Source organism: Scyliorhinus torazame, chromosome 15, assembly GCF_047496885.1.
Source record: "Scyliorhinus torazame isolate Kashiwa2021f chromosome 15, sScyTor2.1, whole genome shotgun sequence".
Lineage (NCBI taxonomy): Eukaryota > Metazoa > Chordata > Chondrichthyes > Carcharhiniformes > Scyliorhinidae > Scyliorhinus > Scyliorhinus torazame.
The window spans coordinates 184,596,012-184,615,855 of record NC_092721.1 but is presented as its reverse complement, the minus strand read 5'-3'; the positions used below and the strand labels follow the sequence as shown (position 1 = coordinate 184,615,855).

At 43.3% G+C, this 19,844-nt stretch overlaps 1 protein-coding gene across 7 annotated transcripts in view; it reads right to left on the bottom strand.

Annotated features, from left to right (window-relative positions):
• nipa2 (NIPA magnesium transporter 2) overlaps positions 1-19,844 on the bottom strand; it is a 79,770-nt gene that overhangs the window by 18,859 nt on the left and 41,067 nt on the right. For 3 of the 7 annotated variants that reach the window (XM_072477246.1, XM_072477248.1, XM_072477247.1), the window contains exons 2-3: positions 7,842-7,945; positions 3,183-3,269 (exon numbers count right to left, since the gene is read on the bottom strand). The gene's annotated coding sequence lies outside the window, so the exon portion shown is untranslated. Of the gene's footprint in view, positions 1-678; positions 698-3,182; positions 3,270-7,841; positions 7,946-19,844 lie in introns of those variants that run through there. The other 4 variants (XM_072477249.1, XM_072477251.1, XM_072477250.1 and 1 more) reach the window with 2 other exon arrangements.

Below are 19,844 nucleotides of genomic sequence, written 5' to 3'. Positions count from 1 at the left end.
TCGATGTGAAATATTAACTCTGTTCTCTCTCCATAGATGCTGCCTGACCTGTTGTCTATTTCCAGCACTTTCTGATTTCATTACAAGAATCATTTGTTGGCTTCTGAATTGACATTTCAGAGCTTCTATCCTGCAATTTATATCAGTTACTGTTACTGACATTAAATATACAGTACATGGACCCAGCCCCCCACCCAATTGGCATTTCAGTCCGATTGTAATATTTTCATCATCTCGGGTTCTAACACAAAAAATCTTTGGCCCGTCCACAAATTCACTCAGTTCCCACATCATCTTCATTCAGATCATTTATACAATATAGAATAATGATCCCAACCCCAATCCCTATGGGACTTCACTAGAATGCACTCTCTGCACACAACCATTACCATAGCTACCCTCTGCCTCCAAAAACCAGCCAACTCCTTATTTACCTCGAGATCTGCCCTCTACTTTATATAGGTCTCCTTCTTCTAAATTTCTAAAGCTTTGACAAAGGGTCATCTAGACTTGAAATGTTAGCTCTTTTCTCTCCCTACAGATGCTGCCAGACCGGAGATTTTCCAGCATTTTCTTTTTGGTTTCAGATTCCAGCATCCGCATAATTTGCTTTTATCCTATGATTTGTACATGTTGGCTGCTGAAGACAGTCCAAGTTGATAATGTGTTGCAACCCACCAATCTGTCCAATGGTCTGATCATTGATTCAGCTTGGTATGATAGGGCAGCACGGTGGCGCAGTGGTTCGCATTGCTGCCTCACGGCGCTGAGGTCCCAGGTTCGATTCCGGCTCTGGGTCGCTGTCGGCGTGGAGGTTGCACATTCTCCCCTTGTTTGCGTGGGTTCCGCCGCCACAACCCAAAAGGTGTGCAGGATAGGTGGATTGGCCATGCTAAATTGCCCCTTAATTGGAAAAGAAAATGAATTGGCTACTCCAAATTTATTTATTTTTTAAAAGCTTGGTATGATTACTGTGCAGTCTCAAACACACACTGAGTTATGGTTTTTTGAATGCATAGCCTGTCAAATATTTGTTGCTTTTTCTAAAATAATGTGATTTATATAATCACATAGATAGGGCCAGTGGCAGCCATGTACACCATGTCGTGCTCTGAACAGAAATCTGAAAGAAACCACAGTATTATATGTACTGCACGAGTCTCTTATGATTCATGATTATTGCTGCAAGGACATACTAAAGAATAAAGAGTTCTGGGATGTATTGTTAAGACAGTTCCACATAAAACAAAAGGTGCGTCCTTGTACAAGACCTTGGCGAGGCCCGATCTAGAATATTTGGTCTAATACAGGTTCCCTCAAATGATGGGCGACTCTTCCAAAGAAAAGCAATTAGGGCTTTTAAACTTGATTTCATTCTAAGTTCTCACAATTAATTTAGGTGTGTGGGGTCTTTTTATTCTTAAAAAAAAGCAACGTTCAGGGAGATTTGATTGGGAATTTAAATTAAATTTAAATTAAAGGAGGAATCAAAATGTGGCTGTATGAATGGCCAAATTGAATCAGATAGGACAAAATTAAGAAACATGCGTATAAGATGGATCCAGCCGAGATGCCAATTTTCTTTCCCCAGAGGACCACCAACCTCCAGAGAACTGGCCAGCTTATGCAGAAGCGCTGCACACATTCGAAAGGGAGATTTACTGGCAGGTTCTGGCTGAGGCTGATATCACAAGACAAAAGACGCACAATGTGGTCCCTCTGGAATTTATTTTAATTGGCTTGGGGGATGAAGAGGAATTGCCACCAGTAATTTTCATTTCTATAGTGCCTTTAACATTTAAAAAAAATTTTTTTACAGTACCCAATTATTTTTTCCCCAATTAAGGGGCAATTTAGCAGTGTGGACACTCCACAAGGACAGTGACCCGGGATCAAACCCGGGTCCTCAGCACCGTGAGGCAGCAGTGCTAATCACTCTGCCATCATGCCGCCCTTTAGTACCTTTAACATAACAACCATCTGAAGGCACTTCAGCGGAGTGTTATCAAACAAATGTTGACACCGAGCTACATGTGAGAGAGAGAGAGATCGAGAGAGAGATCGAAAGAGAGAGAGCGAGAGATCGAGAAATCGAGAGAGAGATCGAGATCTGTGTGGAGTATGCACACATTCTCCCCGTGTATGCGTAGGTTTCCTCTGGCTGCTCCAGTTTCTTCCCACATCCAAAGATGTGCAGGTTAGGTGGAGTTCCAGAGATAGGACGGGGGAATGGGCCTCGGTAGGGTGCTCTTTCAGAGAGTCGATGCAGACTCGATGGGGCGAATGGCCTCCTTGTGCATTGTAGGGATTCTTTTTAAAAAATATATATTTATTAAAGTTTTTAACACAATTTTTCTCCCTTACAAACAATAACACCCCCCCCCCCCCCCCCCCCCCCCGGTAACAAAAAAAAAAGAAACGTGAAATCGCACGGAGCAAGATATATACATGACAAAATAGTATATTTACATAGCTTGTACACTGGCTCTCTCCCGGACTGTAAGGATTCTATGGACAGGGCTGAAAGTGGTTAGGGATATGGAAGGATTTGAAAACAAGGGTGAGAATTTTATTTTCAAGGCTCTGTGAAATCGAGCCAATGTAGCTCGGTAAACACAGGAGATATATCTCCAATTATTTTCTGCTAAATTAGCCAAGAGGTTTTTTATCTCTCTTGGGAGATTACACAGCTGCTGGTGGGTGAGATATGTGGAAGTCATGGTGTTGAAATGTAATATGACCGTGCGGGACAGGCTCGATAAGCCAGCTTGTCTGTTTTGTTTCATCGTTTTCATATGTTCAAATAGACAGCTATTTTGTAGCTACATTAAGCAACTGTTTTCTGTCAGAAGGTCACAAAACCTATGTTCACTTGATATTCACACAGAAAGTGACGAGTATTTGAAATACTGTACAATTTCTGTAAATTAGAACTAAAGAACTTACAACTCAAAACCTGTTAAATTCCAGAGACACAGAAATGTTGTTGATATTGCAGGATAAGCCTTGTGAGTACATTGCACCCAGAACACATGTTTGAATTAATAATGATGGATTGAATTATACTTCTCATCCATATTTATCACATAGTGTTAGATACAATTAACTAACCAGCATTTATATGCAATGGTAAACTGATGCCACACGAAACACAAGCAATGGCTAAATAACTAGTACAATACCTTGCAGCTTTGATGAAAAAGTTAACATGCAGTTCCTCCTTTCAATAAATGCACTGGGTTTCCATTTACAAATGATATGCAATATACCTGTTGGCAGGAAATAATGTAATTGTTTAAATGTAAATTGTTTACAGCAAGAAAGGAATTAGGTTGAAATAATTGTGCACAGTTGACAGCGTCGCTGTCTCTCTGTTTCTTACCGTAAGTCGAGTTAACATCACAGAATTGCAAACCACAGAAAACATTTCCTAATCATTATCACAAAACTAAAGTTCTAATAAACCAGCAGCCCTAAACATATGGCCCAACTGACTGATCACACACTTGGATTTAGGGGATAACTAACTATGGAATATCATTTTTCATAAGTGAATTTCCCATGGTCATGTTAAATGTTCATTGAAGGAAATGGTAGATATTTTAAATCCCATCGAGGGGTCGGTAATCAGAGTGCACAGGTCGAAGACAATTTTCAAAATAACCGGAGACAGCATGAGGAAAATATTTTTTACGCAATGGGTGGGTGAGGATTTTGAACACATTTCCTGGTAGGGTGGTGGACAGTGATTTAGCAGTAGCATTCAAAAGATAATTAGATAAATGGTCGTATTTTTAAAAATTAGCAGGGACATGGGGAAAGAGTAGGAGAATGGGACTAACTGAACAAAGAAATGTACAGCACAGGAACAGGCCCTTCGGCCCTCCAAGCCCGTGCCGACCATGCTGCCCGACTAAACTACAATCTTCTACACTTCCTGGGTCCGTATCCCTCTATTCCCATCCTATTCATGTATTTGTCAAGATGCCCCTTAAATGTCACTATCGTCCCTGCTTCCACCACCTCCTCCGGTAGCGAGTTCCAGGCACCCACTACCCTCTGCGTAAAAAACTTGCCTCGTACATCTACTCTAAACCTTGCCCCTCTCACCTTAAACCTGTGCACCCTAGTAATTGACCCCTCTACCCTGGGGAAAAGCCTCTGACTATCCACTCTGTCTATGCCCCTCATAATTTTGTATACCTCTATCAGGTCTCCCCTCAACCTCCTTCGTTCCAGTGAGAACAAACCGAGTTTATTCAACCGCTCCTCATAGCTAATGCCCTCCATACCAGGCAACATTCTGGTAAATCTCTTCTGCACCCTCTCTAAAGCCTCCACATCCTTCTGGTAGTGTGGCGACCAGAATTGAACACTATACTCCAAGTGTGGCCTAACTAAGGTTCTATACAGCTGCAACATGACTTGCCAATTCTTATACTCAATGCCCCGGCCAATGAAGGCAAGCATGCCGTATGCCTTCTTGACTACCTTCTCCACCTGTGTTGCCCCTTTCAATGACCTGTGGACCTGTACTCCTTGATCTCTTTGACTTTCAATACTCTTGAGGGTTCTACCATTCACTGTATATTCCCTACCTGCATTAGACCTTCCAAAATGCATTACCTCACATTTGTCCGGATTAAACTCCATCTGCCATCTCTCCGCCCAAGTCTCCAAACAATCTAAATCCTGCTGTATCCTCTGACAGTCCTCATCGCTAGCCGCAATTCCACCAACCTTTGTGTCGTCTGCAAACTTACTAATCAGACCATTTACATTTTCCTCCAAATCATTTATATATACTACAAAGAGCAAAGGTCCCAGCACTGATCCCTGTGGAACACCACTGGTCACAGCCCTCCAATTAGAAAAGCATCCTTCCATTGCTACTCTCTTCCTTCTATGACCTAGTCAGTTCTGTATCCACCTTGCCAGCTCACCCCTGATCCCATGTGACTTCACCTTTTGTACTAGTCTACCATGAGGGACCCTGTCAAAGGCCTTACTGAAGTCCATATAGACAACATCCACTGCCCTACCTGCATCAATCATCTTAGTGACCTCCTCGAAAAACTCTATCAAGTTAGTGAGACACGACCTCCCCTTCACAAAACCATGCTGCCTCTCACTAATACGTCCATTTGCTTCCAAATGGGAGTAGATCCTGTCTCGAAGAATTCTCTCCAGTAATTTCCCTACCACTGAAGTAAGGCTCACCGGCCTGTAGTTCCCTGGATTATCCTTGCTACCCTTCTTAAACAGAGGAACAACATTGGCTATTCTCCAGTCCTCCGGGACATCCCCTGAAGACAGTGAGGATCCAAAGATTTCTGTCAAGGCCTCAGCAATTTCCTCTCCAGCCTCCTTCAGTATTCTGGGGTAGATCCCATCAGGCCCTGGGGACTTATCTACCTTAATATTTTTTAAGACACCCAACACCTCGTCTTTTTGGATCTCAATGTGACCCAGGCTATCTACACACCCTTCTCCAGACTCAACACCTACCAATTTCTTCTCTTTGGTGAATACTGATGCAAAGTATTCATTTAGTACCTCGCCCATTTCCTCTGGCTCCACACAGAGATTCCCTTGCCTATCCTTCAGTAGGCCAACCCTTTCCTTGGCTACCCTCTTGCTTTTTATGTACGTGTAAAAAGCCTTGGGATTTTCCTTAACCCTATTTGCCAATGACTTTTCGTGACCCCCTTCTAGCCCTCCTGACTCCTTGCTTAAGTTCCTTCCTACTTTCCTTATATTCCACGCAAGCTTCGTCTGTTCCCAGCCTTTTAGCCCTGACAAATGCCTCCTTTTTCTTTTTGACGAGGCCTACAATATCTCTCGTTATCCAAGGTTCCCGAAAATTGCCGTATTTATCCTTCTTCCTCACAGGAACATGCCGGTCCTGAATTCCTTTCAACTGACACTTGAAAACCTCCCACATGTCAGATGTTGATTTGCCCTCAAACATCCGCCCCCAATCTAGGTTCTTCAGTTCCCGCCTAATATTGTTATAATTAGCCTTCCCCCAATTTAGCACATTCATCCTAGGACCACTCTTATCCTTGTCCACCAGTACTTTAAAACTTACTGAATTGTGGTCACTGTTACCGAAATGCTCCCCTACTGAAACATCTACCACCTGGCCGGGCTCATTCCCCAATACCAGGTCCAGTACCGCCCCTTCCCTAGTTGGACTGTCTACATATTGTTTTAAGAAGCCCTCCTGGATGCTCCTTACAAACCCCGCCCCGTCTAAGCCTCTGGCACTAAGTGAGTCCCAGTCAATATTGGGGAAGTTGAAGTCTCCCATCACCACAACCCTGTTGTTTTTACTCTTTTCCAAAATCTGTCTACCTATCTGCTCCTCTATCTCCCGCTGGCTGTTGGGAGGCCTGTAGTAAACCCCCAACATTGTGACTGCACCCTTCTTATTCCTGATCTCTACCCATATAGCCTCACTGCCCTCTGAGGTGTCCTCCCGCAGTACAGCTGTGATATTCTCCCGAACCAGTAGCGCAACTCCGCCTCCACTTTTACATCCCCCTCTATCCCGCCTGAAACATCTAAATCCTGGAACGTTTAGCTGCCAATCCTGCCCTTCCCTCAACCAGGTCTCTGTAATGGCAACAACATCATAGTTTCAAGTACTAATCCAAGCTCTAAGTTCTTCTGCCTTACCCGTAATACTTCTTGCATTAAAACATATGCACTTCAGGCCACCAGACCCGCTGTGTTCAGCAACTTCTCCCTGTCTGCTCTGCCTCAGAGCCCCACTGTCCCTATTCCCTCGTTCTCCCTCAATGCTCTCACCTTCTGACCTATTGCTCCCGTGCCCAACCCCCTGCCATACTAGTTTAAACCCTCCCGTGTGACACTGGGTTACTCTTTGAAAGAATCAGCACAAATTTGATCACTGAATGATGTCCTTCAGTGCTATAATGTTATGATTCAATGTGCTAATAGTAACAGGTTAAACAACATGACAACACCCATGATTTGGATAATATCAGATGTTATTATTAGCATTTCTGTGCTGTCCAACGATTTCAACTGGGAACAAGGCCACATTAAGAACTCAGGAATTCTTCTTAAATAACTATCTGTTCCATACATTTATATTTCCAATAAGTTAATTTTTCAGTGTCAATAATCCATAAACTTAGTGTTGCAGTTGATGCATGCATGAATTATTTCATTCTACTTTCCAAAATTCTAACAGTAATGTATATATTTATTTTGCAGCCTTTGAATGTTGCAATTTTAAAGAATTGAAGCTACAACCCAAGAACAGCTTCTTTGCTCTTCAGTTCCAGATAGCTAGGGGATGAAAGATAGAAGTGGAGCCTACGGCTTTATTCACAAAGCACTTCAAACATGAACATCCTATCCAACAGTCAGTTTCAGTATGCTCCAATAGGAGCACAAGTGAATTGTCCATTAATGCTCACTACCTAATAGAATTAAATACTCATAGAACATCATCATACAATTTACAGTGCAGGAGGCGGCCATTCGGCCCATCGAGTCTGTACCGACCTTTGGATCCCACTTGCACCCCACTTAAGCCCACACCTCCACATTATCCCCGTCGCCCCACCTAATGTTTTTTGGACATTAAGAGCAATTTAGCATGGCCAATCCACCTGACCTGCGCAGCTTTGGACTGTGGGAGGAAACCCCCGGAGGAAACCCACGCAGACACGGGGAGAACATGCAGACTCCGCATAGACAGTGACCCAAGCCAGGAATCGAACCTGGGACCCTGGAGCTGTGAAGCAACAGTGCTAACTAACCACTGTGCTACCGTGCCGCCCCAATACTATACATTTGATACTTACAACATATGTATTTTTCCAAACAATATTGATTTTCTCATTCACCGTGTCTGGCTTATGGAACAGAAATAGAAAATGCTGGAAACATTTAACAGGTTGGAAAGGATCTGTGGAGAGAGATAACAGAATTAACGTTCTGTGTCCATATGACTCTTCATCAGAGCTCTTAATAATCATACAGGCTCAAAACTTCAACACTTTTTCTCTCTCCACAGATGCAGACAGACCTGCTGAGTTTTTCCAGCATTTCTGTTTTTGTTTCCGATCCCAGCATCCACAGTAATTTGCTTTTATTTGAGTGTTTGGGCTTATGTTTGAATCCCATATTTACAGGTAAGCTACACCCTGCTCAGGTAGGCTTTAACAGTGCTGCAGGTGGGCTACTGAATGCCTATGGCATAGAATATACAATGCAGAAGGAGGCCATTCGGCCCATCGAGTCTGCACTGGCCCTTGGAAAGAGCACCCTACCTAAGACCACACCTCCACCCTATCCCCGTAACCCAGTAACCCCATCTAACCTTTTTGGACACTAAGGGCAATTTAGCATGGCCAATCCACCTAACCAACACATCTTTGGACTGTGGGAGGAAACCGGAGCACCCGGAGTAAACCCACGCAGACACGAGGAGAACGTGCAGACTCCGCACAGACAGTGACCCAAGCTGGGAATCAAACCTGGGACCCTGGAGCTGTGAAGCAACTGTGCTAACCACTGTGCTACCATGCTACCCTATGCCCTGATAATATACCATGGTATATGTAATCTTTGGCCACCCTCCTGCGTTTTTGACCTGCTTTGCTTTCACGTGCTTCTGGCTTCAGACGATTCCCAACTAAGTCTGAAAGCAGAGCAAAGTGATGTACATCATGCTTATTCAGCAATTCATTTGGTATTTGTCAACCAGGACTTTGTTAATAGAATTATAGAAATATACAAAACAGGAGTCTATTGGGCCCATCATGTCTCTGCAGGCCAAAAAGGAGCTATCAAACCTAATCTCATTTCCAGCTCTAGGTCCCGAGCGTTGTTGCAAATTCAACTACATTTTAAAATGCCATGAGATTTCTGTCTCTACCACGCTTTCAGACTGCAGATTGTTATATGTAAATCTTTGAAAGAGCCATCAAAAAGTTTTTTTAAATGATTTTCTCCCACTTTGTGATGTATTTGAAAGGCAGCAATGAGAATATACAGCAGCAAATATAAATCATGATGTGATATGCCCCGTAAAAAGATGAAGCTAGCTTCAACTCCGATTATTACACAAGTAACAGATGTCGCCCAGTCAAAAGGAGGTGATGCATTGCCTCGCTCAGCCTTCTCTCTATTGTCTACCCCATTACACTTGTACCATCTTGAGCTTGTTGCTTAGTGCTATTATATAAACATATTTTTCTGCACTTGCTTGGATATAAGCTATTAACTGATTTTTTACAGTGCATTGGAACCCATTCATAGTTCACTAAACAATCATCTCCTGCACTTTGTAATAAACAATGCTAGATCCCTCAGAAATTAATGGTAACTCATGCATGTTTGCTCAGAACTTATTTACATTTACCAACTGTTTTTACAATACATCCCAAAAACAATTTTCAGGAACTATGAACAAGGGCAGTGTCCTAAAAAAAACATTGTAAAGATATCCAAGGTTGTCAAAACATTAGGACATTATTCAAATGACTGCTCACCTTGCCATGCAAAATATATCAGTGCTTTGGCACAGCTTTCAGATTGTTTTCCCTTCAGGGTACTCTTGCTGTTATTATTTCAAAAGCAGCCTTTTACGTTAGTTATGTAAATGCAACTGTCATCTCGTGTTTTGGTGGAACAGCAATAAGACAGGCCACAGCAAAAGCAAGATGATCAAAAAGAATTTAAGAACATGCAAAATCTAGTTTGGTTTTATTGAAGAAGACAGTCTCTCTGAGGGACCTTTAAAGCTCAGCAAGAGTGGGTACAAGCACTGTTGACAACGCAACACATGCCATTCTCTTTTTTAAATTCCGGTCTGCGTGTGTCCAAAGATCTGTTCAGGAGGAACATTGCATCATGAACACCAAGCAGCAGGCCCACGGGGAATTTGATGGTAAGCCTGTCCTGTTCATGAACATGAATCAGTGAACCATCATAGGGTAGGAGGCAGTCATTGTTGAATCAGGTCACATATTTATACTGGCAAGTGCTGTTCACAGCAGGAAACCACCACTATCTGAAGTGACAGTGCACTCAAAGTAAAAGCAACATAAATGTTCATTGCCTCTTTGAAGTAGGTTGCAGCAGGTTCAAACTAAACCTGTTAACTGGCCGAAGAGATGAGAAACCATCCTCAAGGAACATTTTGGACACCCGTGATATCGTCAGTTCCTCAAATAAGTCAAGGTACCAAATCAACCATCAAACCATTATTGCCTGCAGCATTAGCACCTGGGGTCAATTTGAACATGCAATCATATCAGCCCACCACCGGTAACGCACCTTTATAAACTCCCATTTTATCCATACCCAGTCAGCAGCAGGCAGCAACATTCAGTATTAGGATCTCTACTTTGATAGAAAAATGTATTGCGAATAATGGAATCTGGTACTATTTTCTCCCTGCCAACTTATTCTGGGGAAGAAAATTGCCCATATGGTTGGCAAATATGAAGCAGGAAAAGAAAAGCAGACATTGAGTAATGAAATATATATATATATATATATAAAATATATATAGTCACCAATTCCAATGATGGGGCAACGCAGAGTCATGTAATCGCTGTTCACCTACAAAGCAGTTGTTCCAATCTAGAGTTCAAGGTAGGGGAAATATGAAGTATTGCTTAACCTGAGCAAAGTCTGCAGTACAAATTATGCCCAGTTATGCCTTGGGCTAAGATATCAATGCATACAGATTGAACTTTTCATACTACTTTCCAACATTTCTAAATGACAAAAATCCAGGACAAAAAGCTTCTCAGCAATGAGTGCTTCCACCCATGAGCCAGTGAAGGGCATCTTCCAATCAATTTGAGTTAAAAGAATCACTGGAGGTCTTGTTGTTAGATTCTAACAATCCATTAGAGATATTGCAAGTTCCCTGCTTCATCCTTAGTGGATTTCCATCTCCCCAGCCCTCAGAAGGCTTGATTCATCCTTCGATCCTCCTGGAAGCATTGAGGTCAAGTGTACCACTTTTCTGCCTCACCTACTGCCTTGCACAGGTCAAAAATAACTAATTGAAAGTGGCATACTGTGATCAGAATCACAGAAGTGTGGCAGCGCAGGAGGCCATTCGGCCCATTGAGTTTGCATTGGCTCTCTGAATGAGCATTTCACCGAGTGCTATTCTCCCCATAACCCTGCACTTTTTACTTTCAAATACACATCTAATTCCTCTTGAATGTCTCAATTAACCTGCCTCCACCACACTCTTGGGCAGGGCATTCCAGAACCTAACCACTTGCTGTGTGAAAAAGCTTTTTCTCATATTGCTTTTGCTTATTTTACCAATTACCTTAAATCTGTCTGCTCTGGTTCTTGAGCCTTCTGCCAATGAATAGTTTCCTCCAATCAACTCTGCACAGGCCCCTGGTGATTTTGAATACATTTGATCCAAGGAAAAGAAAAAGTCCCAATTTCTCTCATTTATCTTCATAACTGAAGTTACTCATCTCTAGAACAATTATTATAAACCTCTTCTGCACTATCACCAATAGCTTCAAGTCCTTCCCATAATATTGCACCCAGCACTGTACAACTCGGGCCTAATTGGTGGTCTGATACATGCTCAGCATAATCTTGCTCTTGTACTCAATGCCCTTTTTAATAACGTCTAGGATAAGGTATGCTTTAACTGCTCTCTCAACCGGTCCTGCCACCTTTATGGACTTCTGCACTTCTGGTTCCTCTGCTCCTGTGCTCTTCTCACCAAAATAAATCACCTTACATTTCTCTACAATTAACTTCATCTGCCACTAACCCACCTGTTCCACAAACTTGTCCATGTCCTTATGAAGTTCAACACTTTCTTCCTCAAAGTTCACAATGCTTCCAAGTTTTCTACCATCAGCAATTTTTGAAATTGTTCCACATACACCAAGGATCATTCATATATGTCAGAAAAAGCAAGGGTCCCATATCAACCCTTGGGAAACTCTACTGCAAAATATCCATCAGTCTCTCTGCTTCCTGTCACTCAGCCACATTGCTACTGTCACTTTTCAATTGCTTGAGTTTCATTTTAAATGTAGTTAATGTAAAGATGGGTAAGCCGATCCAATTTCCTTTTCAAATCAATAGTTGCTTGCGATTCTACCACTCTAGTGGGCAGCGAGCTCCAGTTCATTTCCACCCGGTGTAAAAACGACACTCTAAGACTCTTAGGAGTATTAAAGACTTTTGTTCTGAAGGACTTCAGTTTGGTACAGGCAGTCAGAACCACAGAAAAATCAGATATTTAATCCACTGGATAGTTCTTCTTTCCACTTCCTTTGGAATATAATCAGGAGGAATAAAGACACTTGCAACTGTCCTTCAGTTACGATCTGTGAGAACCATTTGCACCACACATCTGATCTTCTTTATGTACCTCAAACAATCAACTCAGGCATGCAGTTTTTATTATCTGCAGCGGAGATGATCCCTGTTCAATATTTGCCACGGAAATAATACCTTATTTGATAATCGCCTCATATCTGATCCACAGTGTAAAGGTTCTGTGGAAAAGCTTCATCAGGCGTAATTCAAGTTGATGACCTGGATTCAAGAAACTCAATGCAAATAGGTAAAATAGGCATGAAATCAAAGAAAGCCACCGTAAAACCACTGAAGAGAGGCAAATGAAATACATAAAATGGCAAATGAAGTTTCACTGAGAAAGTGAGGAAGGATGTTGCAATACATACTGTTGCAATAAGTTACACAGAACGTACAGAATAGAAATTCAGTCCAACAAGTCTGTGCTGATGGGGCGGCATGGTAACAGTGGTTAGCACTGTTGCTTCACAAACTGTTAACACGGTCTCAGGTTCGATTCCCGCTTGGGTCACTGTCTGTGCGGAGTCTGTACGTTCTCCCCCTGTGTACGTGGGTTTCCTCCGGGTGCTCCGGTTTCCTCCCACAAGTCCCTGAAAACGTGCTGTTAGGTGAATTCTCCCTCTGTGTACCCGAACAGGCGCCGGAATGTGACGAGTAGGGGATTTTCACAGTAATTTCATTGCAGTGTTAATGTAAGCTATTTGTGACAATAATAATAATTATTATTATACTCCATGTGTCGCCTCCCATTCTACCTATATGAAAGAGACCTGAAGGTTTTGTTCAACACATTCAGCCTATGCAGAGCAGAGCAACAATCAACAAAGTTGATAGAACCTTGAACTAAATAACTAAAACAGCAGATATAATCAGACAGGCGAATCACAATCAACTGTATTGCCCTCTGGTCAGATTGTATCTTGAAGTGTCCTGGTCTTTTTTAAGCGCAATGAGTGGTTAGGATCTGTAATGCACAGAGTGTGGGGTGGAGGAAGACCCAATCCTGGCTTTCAAAAGAGAATTGGATCATTATGGGGGTCTGGTTTAGTACAGTGGGCTAAACAGCTGGCTTGTAATGCAGGACAAGGCCAGCAGCATGGGTTCAATTCCCGTACCGGCCTCCATGAACAGGCGGAATGTGGCGACTAGGGGCTTTTCACAGTAACTTAATTGAAGCCTACTTGTGACAATAAGCAATTATTATTATTGCAAGCAAAAAGATCTGCAGGGGTACAGGGAAAGCAAGCTGAGTTGCTCTTACAAAGAGAGATCCTGCAACATTGCTTCAAGAACTGATAGTCATGGTATGCACCGGATATCATCGACCTTTGAATGCAGAAACATCACCAAAACCAGTGGTGAGAAGCAATGCATGTGTGTGGGTGTCATCACATGTAAATATAACATCAGCCAATCATCTTGCCCGTGAGACTCATGTGCCTACATGAATCAAGTGTAAACCCAGCGACAATGGGAGCAGATTCAATTGCCCCTCGGGGCTGTAAACTCATGCATTCAGCTTTCCCCAATGGGGAGTGACTGTCCCACCAGCTGATTGTGAACAGACCCACTCACTACCCCACCTACTGACACACCTACATGCTCATAATAGGGAGAAATCCATTTGCCGCATTGTCAGGACAAAGGGGTTCAAATCAATCCTCACATTGTCACCAGCACAGTCACACCAGAGAGAAACTGTTTAGATATTTCACCCATGGGAAGGGATTCACTTTGTTTTTCCACCTGTTGACACTCCATATCCACATTGGGAATAGTTGCTTTAAATACTTTGTGAGAAAAGTTTAAAAGTTCAAAGCAGCTGAAGCACAATCAGTACATCCTTACTCGGGAGAGGCTATTTTTTTTTGGGGGGGGCTTCCATGGCCTCAGGATATCCCAAAGTGCTTTGCAGTCAATGAAATACTTTTGCCGTTGTGATGCAGAAAAAGCAGCAACCAATTTACACATAGCAAGTTTCGACAACCTACAGTCAGGTGATACCAGATAACCCGGCTTTACTAATATTGATGAAAGGATAAATATTGGCATAACTTCCCTTTCCTCAATATAGTTTCATGGGATCTTTTGCGTCAACAGGGCCTCCGTTCAAAATCTCATCCATCTGGAACTTTCTCCATCTTGAAAAGAGCGGTACAGACAGAAAACTTCATTGCATTTAAATACTTGGATATGCCCTTGAGGCACTGCAACTCATAGGTCTAGGAACTTCCAAAGAGCTGGAAACTGAGTTTAAACTGGATAACTCATGTTGGCCAGGACAAGTATGGTGGACCAAATGGCCCCCCTGCTGTACAGGAAAGCTTCTACAGTCAACAAAACAAAAGGCAAATTTTCAAGCATTAGTGGAAGTGTAGAAAATAGGCTGTTCCCAAGTGTCCAAGATCGGAGTTAGATTTTACATTTTAAAGGAGGTGGGCAAAAAAGTAATCTGACAGGTGTACAGTTAACAGCATGAGAAAAGTAAATGTAGTAAATTGAATGTGTAAATCTAGGAAACATAGGCTTACGCTACGGAGGGTCAAAAATCAGGAAATTCTTAATACAGATCGACTTCCAGAGTTAATGGTGAAACACCTGAGACCATTTTAGAATCCAGTTGACGCTGCCATGGAAGATTATAGGGTATTTATGGATAGACAAACTAAGATGAATGGCCCCTCTCATCTTTAGCTATCTTGTGATCTGGAACAAAGATCTGACTCAAATTGATCCAAACCACATCACTGCAGCTTTGATTTATAATATACTAAAATAAATTGTAGCTTTTATATTCATATTCGTGGAAGCATATTGACCAAGATTAACTGACAAGTAAGCTTGAGATGTATTTCTATTTCTGGCATCTACTTCAAAGGCTGTTATTCTGCTGTTTCAAAATTCAATATGGAACACACCGCAGCTGCTATCCCAAATGGCTCTTGCACCCGTAGAATTAATATATAGCCTAAAGAAAAGAAAAAGTTGAGACTGCAATCCAAAGCCCTGAAATTCCTCGTCACTTTTACAGGACAATCCATTATAAACAGCCAAACCATTTTATAACCAAGCACGAAAACAATTTGCAGACTAATGCCCCAACTTCAACAGCATGAAATTTTTGTCCCCATTATTATTTATTTTGTTTTTCTATTAGTGAGGGAAATTTAACATGGATGACTTTAGTCATCTTTGAAAAGTGCTGGAGGCAGTAAATGGAGGAGTCAGTTTAACAGACATGTGGGTTGATGGGTTTGTTTGATGACTAGTGTTTGGCCCATATGGAGTCGGGTGGTGCGCTTTTAGTCTTCAAAGTCATTTACAATGAGGACAGAGGCGAGCAGTGGAAATGAAATCCAAAATTGCCAAAATCGTGCTGGAGGGCAGTGGTTTCAAACTGCAATCTTAAAACCTCTTCACCGTAGTTTGTGGAACCTTACTGTGCAAAACAAGTTGCCACAGACTGCACCCAATAAACAATTTTAGACAAGAGAATGCTGAACAGACGCAAACCTTTTTATCTAGGGGCTGGTTTAGCACAGTGGCCTAAACAGCTGACTTGTAATGCAGAACAATGCCAGCAGCGCGAGTTCAATTCCCGTACCAGCCTCCCCGAGCAGGCGCCAGAGTGTGGCAACTAGGGGCTTTTCATCGTAACTTCATTGAAGCCGACCTATGACAATAAGCGATTATTATTATTATCTTTAGGGAATGTCAGCAACACTGCAGACTACAGGGGTTTATTTGTCATTTCATATTATATATTCTATTATACAGGTAGGAATTTTTAAGGTGGGCTCTGATTGGCCAGCTAAGTGCAAAAGCTGTAGAATCGCTTCAGAGTAATGCGTTAAATTAACGGAGGTGAAAAAACTTCTTAGAATGGCCTTTGAAGTCTCTCTTAAAAGGAGAGCGGTAGCAAACCAGAGAACTTTAGGGAAAGGAATCTGGAGCTTAGGGCCTAAGCAGCTGAAGGCATGAAAAGTTTGTGAAAGGGATGCCAATAAAGCATGTTTTGTCCTGAATGCTGTTGGAGCTGCACTCATCCAGGCAAGTGGAGAGTATTCCATCACACTCCTGACTTGTGCCTTGTAGAAGGTGGACAGGCTTTACGGAGTCAGGAGGCGAGTTACTCGCCACATAATTCTAGCCTCTGGCCTGCTCTTGTAACCACGGTACTTATACGGCGAGTTCAATTTCTGGTCAATGGTAACCCCCAAGATGTTGGAAGCGGGGGGTTCTGCAATGGTAATGCCACTGAATATCAAAGGACTATAGTTAGAGGCTCTCTTGTTGGCGATGGCACTAATGCTCCTTGCCATTTGCGAGCCCAAGCTTGGATATGTCCGGGTCTTGCTGCATTTTGGCATGGATTACTTCGGTATATGAGGAGTTGTGAATGATGCAGTCATCAATGAACATCGCCACTTCTGATCTTCCTGGTGGAATGAAGATCATTGATGAAGCAGCTGAAGATGGCTGGGCCTAAAGCACTACTCTGAGGAACTCCTGCAGTGAAATCCTGGAATTATGATTGACTTCCAATCACCACAAATATCTTCCATTGCATCAGGTATGACGATAACCAGTGACAGCCTTCCCCGGATTCCCACTGGCTCCAATTTTGCTTGGGCCCCTTGATGCTATACTCCATAGTACCCCCATCCCCTGCATCAGTAAGCAGGTTATTGCTAAACAAGTGCTGCTTGCTAGCACTGTTCATGACTCCTTCCAGCTACTGATCAACAGCAGACTGATATGGCGGTAATTGTTCAAGTTGGATTTGTCCTGTTTCTTGTGTACAGGACATACTTGGGCAATTTTTAACATTGCTGGATAGATGCCAGTGTTGTAGTTGTACTGCAACAGCTTGGCTAGGGGCACAGCTAATTCTGGAGGACAAGTCTTCAGTACTATTGCCAGAATATTGTCAGGGTCCATAGCCATTGCAATATTCAGTGCCTTCAACCGTTTCTTTACTTCACATGGAAGTGAATCGAATTGGATGAAGACTGGCATCTGTGATGCCTGGGGGCCGCAGGAGGAGGACGAGATAGATTGCCCATTCAGCACTTCTAGCTGAAGATTATTGAGAATGCCTCAGCATTGTCTTTTGCACTGATTTGCTGGGTTCCTCCATCATTGAGGATGGGGATATTTGCGGAGCTTCTTCCTCCAGTTAGATATTTAATTGCCCACCATAAATGATAACTGGATGTGGCAAGACTACAGAGTTGGATCTGATCCATTGGTTGTAGGATCGCTTAGCTCTGTCCATTACTTGCTGCTTACGTTGTTTAGCATGCAGGTAGTACTGTGTTGTGGCTTCACTATGTTGACACCCAATTTTGAGGTATGCCTGGTGTTTGCTCCTGGCATGTTTTTCTGCACTCTTCATTGAACCAGGGTTGATGTTAATGGTAGAATAGGGGATATCGGTAGCACAGTTGCTTCACAGCGGCAGGGTCCCAGGTTCGATTCCCGGCTTGGATCACGGTCTGTACGGTGTCTGCACGTTCCCCTTGTGCCATGATACTTCATGGGGTCCAGAGTCGGTGTTAGCAACTCCCTCCTGACTGTAGACCACTGAGTCGCCACCCCTCCTGGGTCTGTCCTGCCTGTGTGACAAAACATACCCAGGAATCGTGATGGTGGTGTCTGGGATATTCCTGTAAAGTATGATTCTGTGAGTATGAATATGTCAGGTTGTTGTTTGATTAGTCTGTAAGACAGCTCTCCCAATTTTGGCACAAGCCCCCCCAAATGTTAGAGGACTTTGCAGGGGTGGATTTACCGTTGTTGTTTCCTGCGCTTCGGTCTGCTCGGTTTCATTCCTTTTTGTTTTCTTTGTATCGGTTGGAAACAATGGATTGGTTTACTGGGCCATTTTAGGGGGCATTTAAAAGTCAACCACATTGCTGTGGGTCTGAAGTCAAGACCAGGTAACAACGACAGGTTTCCTTCGCTAAAGGGGATTAGTGAACCAGATGGGGTTTTATGACAATGAACAATGGTCAACATTAGACTTTTAATTCCAAAGTCCATCATCTGCATGGTCGGATTTGAACCAGGGTCCACTGGATTACTAGTCTAGTGACAATACCACTGCACCACTGCCTCCCATTAAGAGGTCAGAATTGGAGGTGTGTCTGCACCTTGGAGATGATAGGTGGTGAATTAGCTATTGTGAAACTTTGAGCAAAGCAAGTATAACAATATTTTGATTCATCTGGTACAAAGCAACTACTGTAAGATGCAAGGTTGTCTCTTTACAATCAGGTGTGGCTCTTTTCTGTCATGCACTCAGTTTCAGTGAAGTGGTTAAGAGTTGCAATTTTTAAAACTCCTCGCTGTTGCTTGCGGAACTTTGCTTTTTAAAAAAATATATTGTTATTCAAATTTTTACATATGTTCAAGAAACCCTTACAGAAAAAAGAAAAACAAAGAACACATAAACATCTTACAACTACATCACAAATTCCCCCAATATACAAACCCCCCATTAAGCAATAATAAACACAGTAGTAAACACAAAGTGCACCCCCCCCCCACCCGGGTTGCTGCTGCTGCTGACCACCTCCTAACGCTCCGCTAGCAAGTCTAGGAACGGTTGCCACCGCCTGAAGAACCCTTGCACAGACCCTCTCAAGGCAAATTTTACCCTCTCCAATTTAATGAATCCTGCCATGTCGCTGATCCAGGCTTCTACGCTTGGGGGCCTTGCATCTTTCCACTGTAGCAGAATCCTCCGCCGGGCTACCAGGGACGCAAAGGCCAGAATACCGACCACTTTCGCCTCCTGCACTCCTGGCTCGTCCGATGCCCCAAATAGTGCTAACCCCCAGCTCGGCTTAATCCGGGTGTTCACCACCTTAGACACCTCGCAACGCCCTTCCAGAACCTATCCAGCTCCGGGCACCTCCAGAACAAACAGGTGTGATTTGCTGGGCTCCCCGAGCACCTCACACACCTGTCTTCCACCCCAAGGAACCTGCTCAGCCTCGCCCCTGTCATATGTGCTCTGTGAAGAATCTTAAATTGCATCAGGCTAAGCCTGGCGCAAGAGGAGGAAGAATTAACCCTACACAGGGCATCCACCCACGTACCCTCGTCTATCTCCTCCCCAAGCCCCTCCTCCCATTTACCCTTTAGCTCCTCCACCGAAGTCTCCTCCTCCTCCTGCATCTCCTGGTAGATCGCCGAGACCTTGCCTTCTCCAACCCACACCCCCGCGAGTACCCTATCCTGGATCCTACGTGCTGGAAGCAGCGGGAGCTCCCTCACCTACCGTCTTACAAACGCCCTTACCTGCGTGTACCTGAAGGCATTTCCGGGGGGGGGCGAATTTTTCCTTCCAGCGCCCCAAGGCTCGCAAACGTCCCATCTAAAAACAGGTCCCCCATCCTTCTAATTCCTGCCCTGTGCAAGCTCAGGAACCCTCGCTCCATTCTCCCTGGGACGAACCGATGGTTCTCTCGGATCGG